This window comes from Lathamus discolor, chromosome 4 (genome assembly GCF_037157495.1).
Source record: "Lathamus discolor isolate bLatDis1 chromosome 4, bLatDis1.hap1, whole genome shotgun sequence".
Lineage (NCBI taxonomy): Eukaryota > Metazoa > Chordata > Aves > Psittaciformes > Psittacidae > Lathamus > Lathamus discolor.
The window spans coordinates 93,268,883-93,290,596 of NC_088887.1; positions in this window are offsets into that span (position 1 = coordinate 93,268,883).

The following is a 21,714-nucleotide window of genomic DNA, read 5'->3' on the forward strand; positions in this document are numbered from 1 at the left end:
CACCGCCAGGGATGGAGCATTCACAACTTCCATGGGCAACACATTCCAGTGCCTCACCACCCTTAAAGAACTTCTTCCTTATATCCAATCTAAACTTTGCCTGTTTAAGTTTTAACCCGTTACCCCTTGTCCTGTCACTACAGTCCCTAATGAAGAGTCCCTCCCCAGCATTCCTATAGGCCCCCTTCAGATACTGGAAGGCTGCTATGAGGCCTCCACACAGCCTTCTCTTCTGTAGGATGAACGGCCCCAACTTTCTCAGCCTATCTTTATACCGAACCACACAGCTTTGTGTCATGGGCAAACTTGCTGAGGGCTCACTCAGTTTGACTGTCCATGTCACTGACAAAGGTGTTGAACAAGGCCGGTCCCAACACTGATCCCTGAAGGACACCACTGTTACTGGTTCTCCAGCTGGACACTTAATCATTGACCACAACTATTTATGTGCAGCCATCCAGAGAGTTCTTTATCCACCAAGTGGTCCATCCATCAAATTGATGTCTCTCCAATTTAGAGACAAGGATGTCGTGTGGGACAGTGTCGAATGCTTTGCACAAGTTCAGGTAGATGACATCAACTGCTCTACCCCTGTCCATCAGTTCTGTAGCCCCATCATAGGAGGCCATCAAATTGGTCAGGCAGGATTTCCCCTTAGTGAAGCCATGCTGGCTGTCACCAACCATGTCCTTCTTGTTTTTCATGAGCTTTAGGATGCCTTCCAGGAGATTTTGCTCCAACATTTTGCCAGGCACAGAGGTGAGACTGACTGGTCTGTAATTCTCCAGGTCATCCATTTTCCCCTTCTTGAAAATGGGGGTTATATTTCCTTTTTTCCAGTCATCAGCAGCTTCACCTGACTGCCATGATTTTTCAGATATGATGAACAGTGGCTTAGCAACTTCATTTGCCAGCTCCTTCAGGACCCACGGATGGATTTCATCAGGTCCCATGGACTTGTGCATGCTCAGGTTCATAAGATTGTCTCGAACCAGATCCTCTCCTACGGTGGGCCCAAGGTCTTCATTCTCACAGTCCCTGCGTCTGTCTTCCAAGACTTGGATGGTGTAGTTGGAGTATTTGCCAGTGAAGACTGAGGCAAAGAAGACATTAAGAACCTCAGCCTTCTCCAAATCCTGTGTAGCCAGCTCTCCTGATAGCTTCTGGAGAGGTCTCACATTGTCCCTAATGTGTCTTTTATTTGCAATGTAACTATAGAATCCCTTCCTGTTATCATTCATGTCCCTAGCCATGTTTAATTCTAACTGGGCCTTAGCCTTCCTAACCTGGTCCCTAGCTTCCCGGACAACATCCCTGTACTCTACCCAGGCCGTCTGTCCTTCCTTCCACTTTTTATAAGCCTCTTTTTTCCTTTGAATTTTCCTCAGCAGCTCCTTATCCATCCAAGGAGGTCTCCTGGCCCTCCTGCTGCACTTCTTTCTAGTTGGGCTGTAACACTCCTGAGCTTGTAGCAGGTGATCCTTGAATATCAGCCAAGAGTCTTGGGCCCCCCTGCCCTCCAGGGCTATATCCCATGGAACTTTACTAAGCAGGTTCCTGAAGAGGCCAAAGTCTGCTCTCTTGAAGTCCAGGGCAGTGAGCTTGCTGCACGCTCTCCTTACTGTCCTGAGGATATATCTCAGGACTATTTGCAGAGAAAAAATATAATTTTATTAATGAAACTCTAGAGTCTATGGAAAAGAAAACATAAAACGAAGTATTTATATTTTTTATAAATAAAATTTTTTAAATTAATAAAACATAATTTTGAGATTTCTACTCCAATACGGCTTAATTTTGGAAAAAAAAAAAAAAAGAAGAAATTATATTTAACAAAATTTCTTGGAATAATTAAAAATAAATAAGGCATGTTCATGAGTTTTTCTTAAAAGAACTATAATAAGACAAGGTGTACAAATGTACAAATACAGGCAGCAAGAGGAAGCAGGAGTATGAGCTGATCTGCACCAGATATCACCAGAGAGTCAACACAAAACAGTTTTAGGAAAGTGTTCCAAAAATAATTTTTTTTCTAATATCATGCAATACCCATAGGCTGAAACACATAATAATTGGATGAATGTGAATCATTACTCTTAGAATTGTCTGTGGCTTTCTCTCACATCTTCAAACTTCAAATAAATGAAATAGGACAGTACAATCACTGTATCATAAAGAAACCTTTGCTATTCATCCTTAAAAGCAGAGCTACCATGTTTTTAATTTATAAGCAAATTTGCTATACATTGTCTTTCTCAAGAAAATATTACCTGAAATTGTACCAGTCTATAAAGTTAAAATTAATTCCAAACTGCATTTTAAAAAATAAGATGAAATTAATTATGTCAGAACCAGATTAATTTGTTCTTAAATTATTTTTATTTTATTAACTGGTTTTATTCATAATTTCTTGTCCAAAATAAAGTGCTTTGCCAAGATGTTCTCATATTTGAATAAAATGTGCTGTGATATATTTCACTGGAAATAACTGATCTGAATATCCTTTACTCAAAAACTAACAGGCAGAAGACTATTTGAGACTGCATGATTAGAAAAATGCTTTTGACAACATTAGTTAGAACTGCATCAAAAGGTCTTCCACAAAATACATTCAGAAAAGTCTCTGAGTTTTAGGATTATTCATAATTTTAGTTACAATAACTTAAACATTTCCACATTACAAGCTCTGTTGGTGGCACTGTACGTAACACTTAAATAACATCAAGTACACAATAAGAAGACCAACACAGCTGAGTAAGATCTTACAACTTAAAATTCTTCCAGTTCCATGTTCTTTCTAATCCTATTCATCTCTTTTGAAGGGAGAATGAGATTATGTGCAAAATAATTGATACACCACTATAAAGAAATACATTTGCAATGTATTTTAGTCAGCTTACATCCTATGAAAAACCACAGTTGAAATACAAACTTTGTATCTGTCAGCATAGCATTATTATTTGTGCAGTATTCTAAATATTCTTTCAAAACATTTACATATTCACTTAATTGCTACAGAAAACATAGCTGTTTAATGTCATACCAATAAAATAAAAAAAAGTTTTAGTATTAATTTTAGGTCACAATACTAATAAAAATAATAATCTCAGAACTTCAACACTCTCTACCAAGTTAGCCAATTCTACTCAGCAAAAATATTGAGATAGAATTCTCATGAGGACAGCCATCTCTCAGCAGAATTCTTATTTAGATTTTAGATAGAAAGGTAGTGTCATGAGAAACACCACTGTTTCTCTGATAGTTTCAACTTAAAAAAAAAAATTTAAATATTTCTAATGCATATATAAGAGAAAGAAGTTCTATCACTTTGTTAAAATAATTTTAATACTATTTAATTTGTAATAGAGTAGATCGTTATAATTAAAATACATAGAAATACATACAACTAAAAAAAACCCTGAAATATAACCTCACAAATTTAAGTTACAGTAGTTGGTGTCATTCACTAATTTTTTTCACATCTTTTGGTGTAGTACAGTGGTCAGCTGAAAGACTAACTCCCTTTAACCGTTGAGGAATAAGATACTTTCTATCAGGCTTAAGTTTTTTTTGTCTTTCTGGTTTAGATATGACAGCTCCACATGGGTAAACCTTTATATGTGAAAAGAGAAAGAAGCCAATATTTTGCTCATTTCTCACAGGTACCTGGTTAATATCAAAAAACTTGTGCGAAAGTATTTGGAAAGTATTGGAAAGTATTGGAAAACAATTGCTAATTGTTGGAGGTCAAAATTCAAAATGAAGGGAAAATTAGTTAGATAAACTGAAGTAATATAAATTTATTAAGGCTGTTAAACACAACATTTAGAAAATTTTTCAGCAACTCCCTTGGAATTACATTTTAGCAGCTACTAGCAGAAGTATTACTCTGGATTATCTTAAATCAATTTAAAATTTTAACATATAATAAAAATGAAATATGTAAAAATGAAAAATTATTGAATGTAAAATAAAGTATGTATCATGTGAAAAAGTTAAAATGGGTTGTGTGCTGTGTGTTAAAGCCAGTATAAACAAAAGCCTCTTAGGATATGTTCCACATAGAATCATAGAATAGTTAGGGTTGGAAAGGACCTCAAGATCATCTAGTTCCAACCCCCCTGTCATGAGCAGGGACGCCTCTCACTAAACCATCTCACTCAAGGCTTCATCCAACCTGGCCTTGAACACCACCAGGGATGGAGCACTCACAACTTCCCTGGGCAACCTGTTCAGCGCCTCACCACCCTTACAGTAAAGAACTTCTTCCTTATATCCAATCTAAACTTCCCCTGTTTAAGTTTTAATCCATTTTCCCTTGTCCTGTCACTACAGTCCCTAATGAGGAGTCCATCCCCAGCATCCCTATAGCCCCCCTTCAGATACTGGAAGCTGCTCTGAGGTCTCCACACGTACTGTTCCTCTGTACCTCACTCAGGTAGCAACAGTGTAATTTCTATCAATCATACGTTTTGTTATTGTTGTTGGGTTTTAATTTTCAGTATATGGTTTATGGAAATTTCTCTATTTATTAGTTGATATCACACTTGACTAGTGTTTAACCTATCCCAGTAGGTTAATCAGTCATGGTCACTTCAGACTGGACTGTGGAAATAAAAAAAAAGATTATCAGTAAAACTTATTAGGAGATATTTAATTTTACTATTCTGCTGTCACCTGAAAAATCTTTTCACAATCAGACTGTGTTTTCATTATATCTATGGACAGCATACAAAAGCTGATAACCAGCTTGTCAGAGTTGGGTAATAAATTACTTAAGTAGTACAGTGTGGTGCCTCCAGCTCCCACTGACATAATCAATTGGAATAAATGCCTTCATATTTCCTCCTATGTTAGGTCATAGAATTTTCCTAGATCCAATAATTTTCACCTCCAAAGTCTGAGGGGTGTGAGTAAGGTGCACTTCTTGAGAAAGTTTTTGCCTTATTTATAAATATAAGCAAGGCTAACAGTACACATTCAGATAAGGATTATTAACATCTTATTTAACCTTTAAAAGGACATGATATGCACACTAAGTGCATATATTTTTTAGAGCTGACATATATCTCTCCTTTGTTTTGTAGATTCCAGTATGTCCCTATCTTGGACCATGTATTAGGGGAAAGAGTAGCAAAGTAGCTATGAAACTGGCTTTAGAATTGCTAAAAGCAAGATCAACCCATCTCATTAAGGTTTTCAGCCTCCAGTGAATGAAGACTTGATCAAAATGCCTGAAAAAAAATCAAGAAATTGTATTCTAAGAAGTTTTTTAAAGCATTTTCAGAATTGTGGAAGCTGTTGGGTTTATTTTACTTTTTTTTTTTTTTTTTTTTTTTAGTGGTATCTCATATTCCTTGTGCTACTTGGGCATATTGAATTAGTGTTAAAATAAAAAGAAAAAGTGTTTAGCTCAGCTTCTTTCATTATTGTCACTTACATTTAACTCAGAAAGTTTGGTAAGTAATTTGAAGTAACAACCACTTTCCCTGGTTTTGAAAGGTATGGTCACATCCTCAGGAGATTTGAATCAGATCACAATGAGAAGGGAAATTCCAGCATGAATGTCAGAGGTGAAACCTCACAGATTCCGCTGAAGAATATGCACAGCCCTCTTCCCCCTTCCCCAAAATTCTCCCTGGACGCTAAGCCACAGCTCCAGTAGTAATCAGTAAAGTAAGTAAAGGTGAAATCATGGACCTCAGGAACTCACAGTTCAGATTTATTTCTCATTACTGCCATTTTAAAGGAACATTTGCCATTCAAGGATTCATGTGGAAGACACAAAAGAGAATAAAGCACAGTAAGGGGGAAGAGGAAATTAATTACATATCCCTGATTCAATGGTATCTGGATAATAATAATATTTTTCCTGTCTTCATAGGTACATATCTGTGTGTAGGCACCTCAAATTTGCTCTTTCCTCTACAGAGGATACTGTTAGAATAATGGAGGTTTTAGCTTTACTCTGAGACTAATACTGATAACACACTGATATTTTAGTTATTGCTAAATAACACTTATCCCAGTCAAGGTCTTTCAATCTCTCATGCTCTGCCAGTGAGGAGGAGCACAAGAAGCTGAGAAAAAGCAGAGACAGGACACCCAACCCAAGCTAGCTAAAGAGATATTTACATCATGCCATACTCAGTATGTAAGTGGGGGAGTTAGCCCAGAAGGGACCTATTGCTGCTTGTGATGGGCTAGGTACTGGTCAGTGAGTGGTTAGCAATAGTATTGTGCATCGCTTGTTTTTTTCTGAACTTTCACTTTTTTTTTTTTTTTTTAATGTGTGTTCCCTATTGTTATTATCACTATTGTTATTGTTGGTATTATATCTATTATAATATTTTACTCAATATCAGTTATTAAATTGTCCTTATCTCAACCCACAGGTTTTACATTCTTTCACCTCTCCTCCCCATTCCACCTGGGGAGAGGGAAGAAATGAGTAAATGGTTGCATAGTACCTAGTTACCAGCTGGTTTTAAACCATGACACATACATCTACATGGCTAGAGGGTTTTTTGGGGTTTTTGGGGGTTTTTTTGGCTGTTTTGCTGTTGTCCTGGGTTCAGCAGTAGCAGTCATTTTTTCTCCTTCTTAGTAGCTGGTGCAGCACTGTGTTTTTGACTTTCGGCCTGGGAACAACGCTGATAACACCGATGTTTTCAGTTACTGCTCAAATGTTTAGACCGACCAAAGACTTTGTGAGTCTCATGCTGTGCCAGGGAGGAGGGAAAGCCGGGAGGAAGCAGAGACAGGACACCTGATCCAAACTGACCAAAGAGCTATTCCATACTACAGCACATCATGCCCAGGATGTAACTGAGAGTTAACAGGAAGGGCCCTCTCTGCTCAGTTGGGCTCGTTTCGGCAGGTGGTATCGTATTCTTTTCCCTTGTTATTTCCTTTAGCATTTTTATTATTGGTGGTAGCAGTAGTGATTTGTGTTATACCTTAGTTATTGGACTGTTCTTATCTCAACCTGTGGGAGTTACATTCTTTTGATTCTCCTCCCCATCCCTCAGGGAGCGGGGTGGCGGGGGGGGGGGGGTGGGGGGGGGGGGGGAAAGGAAGAAAGTTGGGGGGGAGGGTAGAAGCTGTTTGGCTGGCATTAAACCACGACAGTTGTTTGGTTGTTTGTTTTTGTTTGGTTTTCTTTTTTTCCCAAAGCATATATTTTATCAAAAAAATCCAAAGCTTTGAAAAAATCTTTCAAGGAAAAATTGAGGGTTAAACTGATGGTATGGTAATTAGATTTGGCATTGCTTTTCTGGGTGAGAAAAGATTCCCATTGTAACAGAGCAATAATGAGATCAATAAACAACTAAGGCATTGAAGTCCATCTTATGAAAATATGGTTCAAGTTATTATGCTATTTGATTGCAGCTGTCTTGCTCCTTCTCATTTGCAATTCATTAACATATTTTAGCCAAGACCACACTAGCCATGTCAAGTGTGCTACTTGTTTTCACATTGACCAAAAAAAATTCCTTCCTCTACCTAGGAAAGCCACCCCATCCAGTTTCATTGCAAACAATCAGAGCTCTGCCTGATGTCAAATAAGTGTGTCACATTTATTTTCCTTGCATGCAAGACATAATTCATGTTTTCAAACCATCACTATTGATGTAACAGACAGAGTATTATATTTTGGCAGTCTGAATTTGTGTAGTCTGTGGTCCTTGCACTTGTTCTTGGCTTTTTAGGAGTTATTACTGAGAATGTCCCCTATCCTTCTGTGACATGACTGATTAGCATTTGTGGGAAATTTGGGGAAGTTACCATGCAAACAAAATTAAACAAATAAAAACCTATTTAAAAGTTTAAAAGAAAATAATATGCTTATGCGGAGGTATTGTGATATTAATAAGAATTAAAAATATTTCACAATTATCTGCATGGCTCTCTGGTACTCTGGTTTTCCAGCTGTTCTGTACCTACCAACTTTATTCATCTTATCTTTGAAACTGGGAAAGGACTGTTTCTTTCCAGTGCTAGTAAATTACTGGATCCTGCTATAAATGTCTAAATGTGCTGATATTGTGCAGCTATAAAGCAGGCTTGCTGTTTCGCTGGGACTAAGGAATTTAATTTTATTAGATTTCAAGGTCATCTTAGTCATGACTAATGAAAAAGGTCATATTTCACTGTTGAAAATAAAAAGTAGCACACCCAACCTAATCAAGCAGTAGTTCAAACCCCTGGATGGTCCTTTTCTTTCCTTTTGTACACACGTTGCGTGTACATATGCGTTCTTTCCCATTTGCCACCATCTGTCCCTCATACAGACACTTAATTTTTAAGCAGGCAAGGTGAAGGATATGAATGTTTTAGGCTGTATAGCTTGAAGACATATTTTCATCCTTTAATTAGTTTCAGAAAATCCAATAGATAACTTCACAGAATATTGAATATTCTAACGTACTGTCCTCCTTGCTTGGTGTAATGAAAGGCTGATTTACAACAGAAAGCTGTTTGTAACAGAAGAAGAGCAACTAAGAATCAGTAGTTAGTACAAGAGGACAAATAAGGTTTTGCTATTGTGCGCAACTTCTACCTCCTACACTCTAATGTGACCAAAATGAAGCTTTGATTTGATCTTTCATAGATTGACTGGAAAAGTGATCTGTGAATTCACACCTGACTAGCGGTGGACACACAGACATTTCTCTTAAGCACTGCCACTCTCTTAGTAATTTATTTCTTGTTCAACAGGCTGTTCAGATATGCTGTTCAGCTTACCAGCTCACTGGTCAACTCTGCATTTTAAAGAAAATACAGAAGTGTCTGCTGTTCATTTCAGGAGAAAAAAGGTGACTTGGAACTGTTGCATTGTTCATCCTTCAGTTAAATTCTACTTGAAATTTTATTATTACCATTGAGTCATATTTTTAATTCAATGGAGTTACAGTGGGTAGAATTTATGCACACTTCTGTGTTGAAAAAATAGTCAAGAGCTTTCATAAGTCATAAATAAAAAAAAAAAAGATGCCTGGGATAAATTTATATTTGCAAAGCTAGAACTTCAAGTGTGAGTTTGAAGACTGAACTACCACTTTTTCTGCTTCAGGTAGGTACAGCTACAAACACAAAAATAAAACATGAGGGTCAAAGAGTCAGCGGCATGATGAGTTACTGGAGAAAAATGTAAAGTATTTGCAAGATCATGGAAAGTAGGAGCCATATGAGTAAATAGATCATGTAGAAATTGTGCAGTATGGCTGAGAATAACTGAATTGTTTGTGTTACTTAATGTCTTATATGACAAGGGAACTCATGCTTACAGAATGGCTAAATAGTAATGGAACAAGCTGACACAATGTTAACACTTCTCCCACACTGTGAAGCGGCTGGAATTATTGGTTTGCCAGAAACTGTTTTAATATCTGAAATAACATTCTTACTATCCTCCTACACCTGCTTTCTGAAAGAACACCATCTGAATTGAAAGAACTGATCTGCTTTCTGCTATTAAAAAAAAAAAAAAAAAAAAAAAAAGGCACCATTTAATCAAAGGTGGTGGTCTTTAGAATAATAGGAAATGTCAAGAAAAGGATTTTCTGCTTTTCAGAAATATTACAGAAAAGCAAACCCAGTATTCTGTGCGATGATCCTGCTATAATAATATGACTTGCTCAATGGAGATCAAGGGTGACTACGGCTGTGTCAGTCTATCGCTTTCTACGAGTTGCTCCTTTCAGTATTTCAGTGAGAAACTCCCTTCGTAGGCTAACATCATGTTTTGATATGTTTCTTTTTTCTCTTAACTTTAAGCCACTGACACTGTAGGTGGTTGAGCCAACTGAAACAGCCCTGCATGTTCTCCCATGTACTTAAGCAGACATTTACCATAGCCCTCAGGTCTCATAGCTCAACTGTGAGACTCATTTTATTTTTAATTCCTCTGCTTAGGAAAACCTTTTATCCAGCTTAAAAAAAAAAAAAAAAAAAAAAAAAAACACAAAAAAAACACAACAAAACAAACAAACAAAAAAACCAACCCCCCAAAAATATAACACCCAACCAGTAAACCAGTACTGCTCTACTTTATAGGTAGCTGTAATTATTATTACTATTTTTTATGTCTGCTGACATCGTGTGTGGTTTAGTTCTGAGAAGTCCATGCATAAAGAAAGGACTTTCTCTCAGGTATTGGTATTTATAAACTTTGAAAGTACACTTAAGGAAGAAAGAGTTTATTATGAGTTAGGTATTAAAAATATAAGTTACAACATAAAAGGATGGATGAAAGAGATAGTTTCATAAAACAGTCATAATATTTTCCACATTATTATATGTTTGTTGTTTATTTTCTTTTTATGTTGATCATACCAATGATGAGTAAAGCTTTCTACAAACCTGAAGTGAATAGTTTTGCATGCAACCACCTAAAATGCCCTGTAACAATATTCTTTGTGGTGATTATGATTTTTTGTCAGTATAGAAATAAGTTAAAGCCATTTACTTAAGGAGAAATGCAAAACAAGAAATTCAGCCAATAGAGTGACGTAGAGAAACAAAAGCTACCTTTCTATGTCCAAGCTCAAGGACTTCTAGACATTGCATAAAGCCCAACATAATAACCGATTTTTTATTTCATGCATCCTGATTTTGGATCTTTTTTTTTTTTTTTTTAGATATATTTACCTGAGTTAAAACAACATCTTTATTTAATTAGTTGCTTAAATAACCCAACAGTGTCTTCCTGCTTGTTCTAAGTAGCTCTACTTGTCTCTTAGAATGCCTTCTCTTCAAATAATAATAGATGTAAATAAATTGGTAAAGACATATTTTCAAGTTATCACATACTTATTTGGCTTGGAGCATACGTGGTAGAAATCCCAGAAGGAGACAGAATGATGGCACAATTATTGCAAGGTAAGAATAGCAAGGAATGTTTCTTTCTGCTTTCCATCTCCAGATGAGTATTGCTTTGGTCATCAGTTTTGGTCAGTTTTCTTACTCTTAAGTATGACTAATAATCTTAGAAGCCATTATTAGGCCTAACCTCTATAAAATATAAATTTTAGTTAATCAGGTAATGTGTCACATCTATAAAATGAATCAAACATGTTTATACTTTGCCTGCATTATGTAGGTACTAAACCATTACATAGATACTAAACACTTCCTTACTTTCAACTGCCAAAGGTTATATGGCAGGTGACATCTGCTCCCGCGAAACTTCTCTGGAAGGATTTTTCTGCATCTTTTGCCAGGTACTGACAGGAACCATATATAGAAGAGAGAACCTGGCTTCTGGTTCCATCTACTCCTCTTCAGCAGTCCAAAATCAGCATGTTGAACCATTTATGTGTTGCTGCAATATACCCAGAAATGCTACAGAAATATGGGACTTTTCCAATCCCCTTGTACATTTCAGAGCACCATCCTGGCTTGAAATTTAACAGCTACAGTATGTGTCTATGTTTTAACTCAGACATCCTATTGATGTATCAAATTTACCTTAAAAAATACCATCTTGTTAACACAGCTAAAAAACAAAGCTAAATAACGCAGATTTGTTTCCTTTGTTTGCTTTGAAATGATATTTATTTATTTATTCTGTTTGTTTGTTCATTTTAAAGGTTCAGTAATACAGTGGCACGTATATAGTCTGTCCAAAGTGATGTCCTGAACAAGTGAAAGCCAAGTACATCACTGGTCCATACCAAAACTTTGTCATTCACCAAGATATGGGAAGCAGAAAAGGCATAATTCCCATTTTAATTAACTATAAAAAATCTGGATAGAAACTCAGTATGCAATGACAGGTGGTTGACTGTTTCTAGGGTATATCTAGTATAATTTGTTCTCCATAATACTTTGGTTTTTTAATAAATAATAATTAAAAAAAAAAACATAGTGGAAGAATATACTCACTAGCTGTTCCTTTCACAACATAAATAAGATGAAATGCAAGAACGGCAAGAAATGAAAGATGAGTTTAAATTAACCCAATTGGAAGAAGAGAAGATATTTCATGACAAGTGAAACTCCAACTTTATCACTTTTCTCCACTAATACTTTTATTCCACTAGGAGAAACAAGGGCCAAGTTGATTATTTTACTGCTGGCAGACTGAAGTAAGTTGGTGAATGCAAAACATACAGAAAAGTATTCATGCAAATACGTGTATACTTTCCCATAAACTTGAGATAAGATATACAGTATCCCCAAAGGGGATTTTAAATGAAAGGTCATGCAGACTTATAAGAAAAGTGCTTATAAGGAAATGTGTATAATATAAAGTCATAAAACACAGTAAAAGGTTTCTGAAAAGTCTAGTGAATTAATGGTTTAATGTGACAGCTCTTTTTAAATGCAAAGAAACCAAGGCCAAAAGGAGCTATTATGTGACAGGGCCATTTGTAAATATGATTAACTAACTCACTTCAGTTTTTTTCTCTCATAATTTCTGTGGTAACCTGTCTTAATTGTTATTTTATGAAACTCATGGAACATTAGGTTGCACAGTCAGTTCTAGTGAACCTGCCAATATATTTGACACAACTTACCTTGTGAAAGTGAACTGAAACCCACTGGAATGAAGTATAATAGTGTATATATATTTATTTTCTGAATAGCTTGGTTATTGGTGTAGCTCAATTTTTTTAATGTTTTCATATATAAGCAAAGCACAAGTTTAGCAAGTCAGCTTATGCAATTGAATTGATTGGTCTTTCTCATGTTTCAAAATGACTGATGACTTCCTGCTTAGAAGTTTTGACTAAAGTGTGACATGAAAGTTTAATGTCAGAAAAGTAACAGAATAATTTCAGGCACAAAGTTCTCCCACCTTAGTTTTACAGAAGTTTTTAGCATCTTACCAGTTCAAAATACCCTTTAACACTAAAAAAAAAAAATAAATTAAAAAAAATACAAATCAAAGAATAAGTCAAAGAGACAGACAGGATTTTCCCCATTGCAAACTACTGCAATATGAACTTCTGTTGTAACCACTGTGAACAGTACCAGAAGGTTCTTGCAGAAATAGTCTTAATTTCAATTTGAGATATGAAAACCATATGCTTATTCCTTCCTAGGTATCTAGCAAGTAACTGCACAAAAATATTCTTTTAGCCAGCATGAGAGAATCTTCCTTCTGCCTAAGTTTGTAGGTGCACAGTCATGTTTTATGCAGGCAGCTAGTCAGCTAGCTTACACACAGATGTCTACACTCTAGTTATCTTAATGAGTCCTACCTAAAATGTGAATCTTGGACAAGAGTTGTCTCATTTAAGCCCAAACTTCTGAATTTTAGACATCTGTGAGAGAGATCATAATTCTAACTTTCTTCTCTTTAGAATTACTGGAGATGAAAAAAGAAATATCCACAGTTACAGTTTTCTCATCCTAAACTAAATATTTAACATAGACCAAACCAACCATTCTCCAGAGCCCTACAGTGAAGACAGCTTTGTTTCTATTTTGAACATGGTCTTCTTTCCTTTCCAATCAGAAGTGATAAAATTACACCTGTACAGTTCAGAAATACTCTTCTAAAAACCCTAATGAAGACAATTGTTTTGACTTTGTTCCAAACAAAACTTGTGTTTCTATTGACACACATTAGGAAATCAGACCTTGGTTTCAAGCCAGCTGACAATTGATTTGGAACTTGTTATTTTAAACTAAAATAATCTTTAATTGTTCTTTCAAAACATTCCTTTCCTATAGTTACATTTATTATTTTCCCTTATATTTATCTAGAGCTGGTAAAAACATCACAGAACATTGATACAATAACATATTAATATCTTGGAAAATACACTTTTCTGACTTTTAGATGATGAAATACTCCGTTTTGAGATCTGTTTGCATTCTTTGAAAATCAGCTGTTCCATCTCCTCATGGCTTTTTTACTTCAGTATAGCAAAATGTCTGGGGAATATAATGGTTAATGTTACTGCTTAATCTCTAAAGCTCATATTAGTAGATTTAGGAGTTAGTTTTGAGACTACAGTGTAATTGCAGAGGGGTTATTTGTTCATTTCCATGAACAGTATAGGTAGAATTTAAGCCTTTCCAACTCTGACAGAGTTTTGTCATTTAGAACTTTTTACAAGACCCAGTAGTATTTCCAGACCTTATTAAGGCAAAAAAATGAAGACAAGGAAAAAGCAGTTATTGGTTCTACATTCTTTGGGAGTCATCTCACCTTCGGGAGTCTATAAGCTGTTGTATAAGATTACATCTGGAATTTATCTGCTTCAATGTTTTATCACTGACCTGCCCTCGCTGATTTAAAAGAAGATGCAAATTCCTCTGCTGTACAAAGTCTTTGTCACTGAGCTTTTCAGACCTAATAATTAGAAGCTGATACACTACATCGTAACATTTCCCACACCATGTATATTATATATTCTTTAAAAATAAATAAAAAAAATATATTAACCTTTTGACACCAGTCACAGTTTTGTAATGACTGTGCAGTATGGGAAAGTTTGTCTTTGCCTCAGTTTTGATCAGAAACCCTTCAGGTTCTCTGCTTTCTGAGACAGGAGAAAAAGACTTACCTTTTGGGCAACATTATTATAATTTTTCCTATTTGGTACTAATCAATAATAAAGGTCACACAGATGTCAAGGTAGCTTTCTTGTCATGACTTTAGCTGATTTAATTAAATTATTTTATGTGTTTTATTTACTTATTTATTTAGTTTAACCACAAGAAGGTACATTTTGCTGCAGAGTTCGTAATTAAGAAATCAAAACTGAAAAATCTGATTTTCAGGCTGTTATTAAAGAAATAGCAATATTAATTTCTAGAATGGATGTAAAGCACACTATACCTTCGCTTACTGCAGAGGTCAACGTTTCAACATTTCTAAGGATTCTTCCTCTTTTCCCAGTGAAGCAGACTACAGCTTCGCAAAAGGAGTTGATGGCACTGTCTAAGAGTGGAAAAAGTGCTGGTGCAAGTCATCTCTCTCACAAGCTAAACAACTCCTCTCTTCACATATCCTGATTAGCTAAGATTCTGTAAAAAATTGCAACATTGCTTTGACAATGCTATGCCACTTGGCAGCTCCATCTCAAGCTCAGTCTGTAAAACATCCATTGTACTTTTCAAACACATTTCTGCTTTTAGAGAAATATTTCTTATTTTTTTATTTAGCTAATATGACTTTGTACTCATCAAGATAAATCGTTGAATAGCTTTAATAAGATGGCAGATTATCTGTACTGTGGTTATCAGCAGTTGAGGGTGGAAAAAAAAAAGACAAAGTGTTTTCTCACCATTTATAAAATATCTAGTCACTACTTTAGAAATTAAATCTACATTACTCGAAGTCATAGTAGCTTTATTCATTAGTAGCTAACTCAGAAAAAAACAAATGTGGAGTTGTGGTTACTGCTGACCTTATTGAGGAATCATAGAATCATAGAATCAAAGAATAGTTAGGGTTGGAAAGGAACTTAAGACCATCTAGTTCCACCCCCCCTGCCATGGGCAGGGACACCTCACACTAAACCATCCCACACAAGGCTTCATCCAACCTGGCCTTGAACACTGCCAGGGATGGAGCATTCACAGCCTCCCTGGGCAACCCATTCCAGTGCCTCACCACCCTCACAGGAAAGAACTTCCTCCTTAAATCCAATCTAAACTTCCCCTGTCCAAGTTTTAACCCATTACCCCTTGTCCTGTCACTAAAGTCCCTGAGAAAGAGTCCCTCCCCAGCATCCCTATAGGCCCCCTTCAGGTACTGGAAGGCTGCTATGAGGTCCCCACGCAGCCTTCTCTTCTCCAGGCTGAACAGCCCCAACTTTCTCAGCCTGTCTTCATACAGGAGGTGCTCCAGTCCCCTGATCATCCTCGTGGCCCTCCTCTGGACTTGTTCCAACAGTTCCATGTCCTTTTTATGTTGAGGACACCAGAACTGCACACAATACTCCAGGTGAGGTCTCACAAGAGCAGAGGGGCAGGATCACCTCCTTCCACCTGCTGGTCACGCTCCTTTTGATGCAGCCCAGGATACGGTTGGCTTTCTGCCTTGTAAGTACACACTGCTGGCTCATGTTCAGTTTCTCATCGACCAGCACCCCGAGTCCTTCTCCTCAGAGCTGCTCTGATTCTCTTCTCTGCCCAACCTGTTACTGTGCCTGGGATTGCTCCGACCCAGGTGTAGGACCTTGCACTTGGCATGGTTAAACTTCATACGGTTGGCATCAGCCCACTTTACAAGTGTGTCGAGGTCCCTCTGGATGGCATCCCTTCCCTCCAGCGTTATCAACTGAACCACACAGCTTGGTGTCATCAGCAAACTTGCTGAGGGCGCACTCAATCTCACTGTCCATGTCAGTGACAAAGATGTTAAACAAGACCGGTCCCAACACCGATCCCTGAGGTACACCACTCATTACTGGTCTCCAGCGAGACATTGAGCAATTGACCACAACTCTTTGTGTGCACCCATCCAGACAGTTGTTTATCCACTGAGTGGTCCATCCATCAAATTGATGTCTCTCCAATTTAGAGACAAGGATGTCGTGTGGGACAGTGTCAAACACTTTGCACAAGTCCAGGTAGATGACATCAACTGCTCTACCCCTGTCCATCAGTTCCATAGCCCCATCATAGAAGGCCACCAAATTGGTCAGGCAGGATTTCCCCTTAGTGAAGCCATGCTGGCTGTCACCAAGCACCTTGCTGTTTTTCATGTGCCTTAGCATGCTGTCCAGGAGAATGTGCTCCAAGATTTTACCAGGCACAGAAGTGAGACTGACTGGTCTGTAATTCTCTGGGTCATCCGTTTTCCGCTTCTTGAAAATGCGGGTTATATTTCCTTTTTTCCAGTCATCAGCAACTTCACCTGACTGCCATGATTTTTCAAATATGATGGCCAGTGGCTTAGCAACTTCATTCACCAACTCCTTCTGGACCCACAGATGGATTCCATCAGGTCCCATGGACTTGTGCACGTTCAGGTTCTTAAGATGGTCTCAAACCAGACCCTCTCCTACAGTGGGCCCAACTTCTTCATTCTCACAGTCCCTGTATCTGCCTTCCAAGACTTGCGTGGTGTGGTCAGAGCCTTTGCCAGTGAAGACTGAGGCAAAGAAGTCATTCAGAACCTCAGCCTCCCCCAAATCCTGTGTAGCCAGTTCTCCCGAAAGCTTCCTCATGGAGCCTCTGTTGTCCCTAGTCTCTTTTTTATTTGCTATGTAACTGTAGAATCCCTTCTTGTTATTCTTAACATCCCTAGCCAAGTTTAATTCTAACTGGGCCTTAGCCTTCCTAACCTGGTCCCTAGCTTCCCGGACAACATCCCTGTACTCTACCCAGGCTGCCTGTCCTTGCTTCCATTTTTTATAAGCCTCTTTTTTCATTCGGATTTTCCTCAGCAGCATCTTATCCATCCAAGGAGGTCTCCTGGCCCTCCTGCTGCAATTCTTTCTAGTTGGGATGCAGCACTCCTGAGCTTGTAGCACGTGATCCTTGAATATCAACCAAGAGTCTTGGGCCCCCCTGCCCTCCAGGGCTATATCCCATGGAACCTTACTAAGCAGGCTCCTGAAGAGGCCAAAGTCTGCTCTGTTGAAGTCCAGGGCAGTGAGCTTGCTGCATGTTCTTCTCACTGTCCTGGGGATCCCAAATTCGACCATCTCGTGATTGCTGCATCCAAGGCTGCCCTGGAGCACCACATTCTCAATGAGCCCTTCCCTGTTGGTGAGCACGAGGTCAAGCATGGCACCTCTCCTTGTCGGCTCCTCTACTACTTGCAGAAGGAAGTTGTCTTCCACACAATCGAGGAAACTGCTGGATTGCTTGTGCCATGCAGTACCACCGTTCCAACAGATGTCAGGGTGGTTGAAGTCACCCATGAGAACAAGGGCCTCCGAGCGTGAGGCTTTTCCTATCTATCTGTCTGTAGGGTCCTTCATCTGCAGGTTCTCCTTGATCAGGCGATCTGTAACAGATCCCCACAGTGATGTGTCCCATTGCTGTTTTCCCTTTAACCCTGACCCACAAACTCTCTGTAAACTGCTCACCTGTCCCCAGACAGAGTTTCATACTCTCCAGCATATCCCTAATACAAAGGGCAACTCCCCCTCCCTGCCTTCTGAGCCTGTCTTTTCTAAAGAGCCTGCAACTTTCCATTCCAACACTCCAGTCACAGGAGCCATCCCACCATGTTTCTCTGATGCCTATTATATCATGCCCCTGTAGACGTGCATACGTCTCTAATTCCTCTTGTTTGTTCCCCATGCTTCGGGTGTTTGTATAGTGGCATCTGAGCCGAGCTCCAAACGAAGCCGGCTAGTTAGCTAGAGCTGTTGGAACATATCTACATTGCTCCGAGCATTTATTATAGGTGTTGGCAACTGACTGGGTGTGTCGGGATGGAATGATGCCCCCCTTCCCCAACACATATAGTTTAAAGCCTCCTTGTCAGGAACCTGACAATTATGTTTAGTGAGGCCTTTTGCCAACGTTTAGCAGAGTTATTGCAAGATCAGAAAGACCACAATAATTACACATTTATCCCCTGGGAGAAGATGGACCTGAAAGTATGAAATATATTCTTGAAAAATAGTTTCTGCATGGCTGTAGGAAGGGTAACATTTCTTTTTTCAGATTGGTACTGTTCTCTCTGTTTGCAGTGAAGTTAATTTTGCCTTTATTATGACCACGGGTGCATGACTGTTTCAAAATATTGGGAAAGGGCAATGAGCCAAAATCATTATCTTCACTTGAAGTGTTTAATACCAAATGCAAATATTGGAGGGGCTTGAGTGCCCAAGTCATCCCTCTAGGCTTTATTCATCTGATTATAAATGTCCCTGCTGCACTGTCAGCTAGTCATCGTGACTTGAGTCCAGTGTTGTCAAGGAACTAATAACCTAGAGTTTTCCATTGCTTATCAGTATAGCGACAGTGCTTAAAGAACACATGGGTTGATCTCCCCTTAAATACTCCCGTATAATTAAAATTTTTAATAAGTAATTAGCAAAATTAGAAATAGAAATAGAAATTAGGCTGCTTTAGATGAGAATTCCTCCTATATATTTTATGCAGCATTAAAACTTTTAGTGCCTAGTGAGATACCGTTCATAAAAGCTGATGACTCCCTTTTACATACACTTCCAGTGGTCAAAGTTTTTATTCTCTGGTCTAGAAAAATGTAAGAAGCTAATGCCTTTTTTCATTTCTTCATGGAAGAGTAGTACCTGAGGGAGACAGAATTTATTGCAACAATTCATTGCCAGAAATACATTACATGCATAGAGCAATAAAGGGCATACAAGAATTCTCTGCTTTCACAGAGAAAAGTGTAATACAAAAACCACTGCATTTCCCAAATACCATCCCTTAAGATTTACACTTCTTTTTCCAAATGGAAATCTCTGTGATCATTACTTATTCTTGTTATTCTAAGCAGTGAGATGTATTTCTCAAATTATTTCTAGAGTCCCATGAAACAGATACATATTTCTTCCACAGTTTCTTTAAGTCTGATGTTTGCAACAGACTAGAACATACAAGGCCAAAAATAGGTCCCGCAGTACTATTTTCTCACAGATTTGGCAGACATGTTATGTGACCTACAAAAACTTGTGCTGTTCTGGACTATGTATATGTGTGGGGGATTGAATTAGTCAACAGAGAGAACTTCTAGAAGACAATTCATCTGGGATAAACAAGTCTTCTGAGGAGCAGCTGAGGAAACTAGAGTTGTTTAGCATAGAGAAAAGTACACTGAGGGGAAACTTTATCTCTCTCTACAACTACCTGAAAGGAGGTTGTAGCAAGGGGGGTGTTGTACTTTTCTCCCATGTAACAAATGATATGACAAGAAGAAATGGCCTCAAGTTGTGCCAGGGTAGGTTTATTTGGAAATTAGGAAAAATGTCTTCACTGAAAGAGTTGTCAAGCATTGGAACAGGCTCTGCAGGGAAATGGTTGTCACTATCCCTGAGGTATTAAAGTACATGAGGATGTGATAATTAGGGACATGGCTTAGGGATGAACTTGTTAACTTTACATTAATGGTTTAACTCAAATGATCTTAAGGGTCTTCTCCAGCGTAAAGGATCCTATGATTCTGTGATCATATGGTTTTATGACCTTAGGTCATGTCAGAGGACCTGCTCGTTAAGGTTGTTATTTCTCTTCACCAATTAAACAAGTTGATAAGATAAGTGGTCTAGCTTGACTTAGAACCACAAGTTCCAGGTATTTAAAATAAACAAATGATAGTCAATATTGCCCTAGTCTAGCTCATTTATAAATGCATAACATGTTTTTATGCTTACATTTTCCCCGTGTTTCATTTATCCAGTCAAGGAATACAAAAAATATCTTGAAAGAGTACTAAGACCAAGAAAAATGGCTCAGTATTATCATCAGACTTAATGATACAGGAAATCAAGTCATCATACTAAGGTAAGAGAATAAGAATTATTTATAAAAATAATTCAAGACAATAAACACAAAGAAATCATGATTTATTTTTTGTAAGCAATTCAGAAACAGGTAAAATTATGCCAGCAAAGTTTATTAAATAAAAATTTTCATGCCTCTGACCTGTATCTTGCGTACTCTTTGTGACTAGAATCAGTGTGAAGAACAGTGAACTGTTCTTGTCTGAATGCACCGCATAAGAATGAAAAAATAAAACTTAACATTTATTTAGTTATTTATTTACTTATTTATCTGTGTCATTTATCCATACAATCATAGAATCACAGAACAGTTAGGGTTGGAAAGCACCTTAAGATCATCTAGTTCCAGCCCCCCCCTGTCATGGACAGGGATGCCTCACACTAAACCATCCCACACAAGGCTCTGTCCAACCTGGCTTTGAACACTGTCAGGGATGGAGCATTGCTGTGGTTTAAGCGCAGCTGGTAACTCAGAATCATGCAGCTGCTTGCTTACTCCTCCCTTCTTCCTCCCCCCCCCACTCCCAGAGGGATGGAGGGAGAATCAGAAGAATGGAACTCCCACAGGTTGAGTTAAGAGCAGTCCAGTAACTAAGGTATAACACAAAACCACTACTGCTACCACCAATAACAATAATAATAAGGGATATAACAAGGGAAGAGAATGCAACCACTCAGCACCTGCCGACCGATACCCAGATACCCAGCCTGACCTGAGCAGCAATTTGGGCCTTCCAGGTACTCTCCTCACAGTTTATATACTTGGCATGATGTTCTGTGGTATGGAATACCCCTTTGGCAAGTTTGGGTAAGGTGTCCTGTCTCTGCTTCCTTCGAGCTTCCTGTGCCCCTCCTCATGGCAGAGCATGAGACTCAGAAAGTCCTTGGTTGGAGTAAACATCATTTAGCAACAACTGAAAACACTGGTTTTACAATCGTTCCTAGGCTGAAAGTCAAAAACACAGCACTGCACCAGCTACTAAGAAGGAAAAAACAACTGTTACAACTGAACCCAAGAAAAGCATTTACCACTTCTTTGGGCACCATGTTCCAGTACCTCTCCACTCTCACTGTAAAGAACTTCTTCCTTATACCTAACCTGACTTTTCCCTGTTTAAACCCATTACCCCTTGTGTGCTATTGCTACAGTCCCTGATGATCTCTAGGGTCCCTCTCCGGCTTCCAGATGTTAAATTCACTGCTGTTGTAAGCAAACGTAGTTGTGCTCATGTTAATGGAATTCTGCTTGCTTAGCTCTACAATATTTTTGTCCCAGTAGATATGGGACAACACTACTTGTAATCTGGATAACACT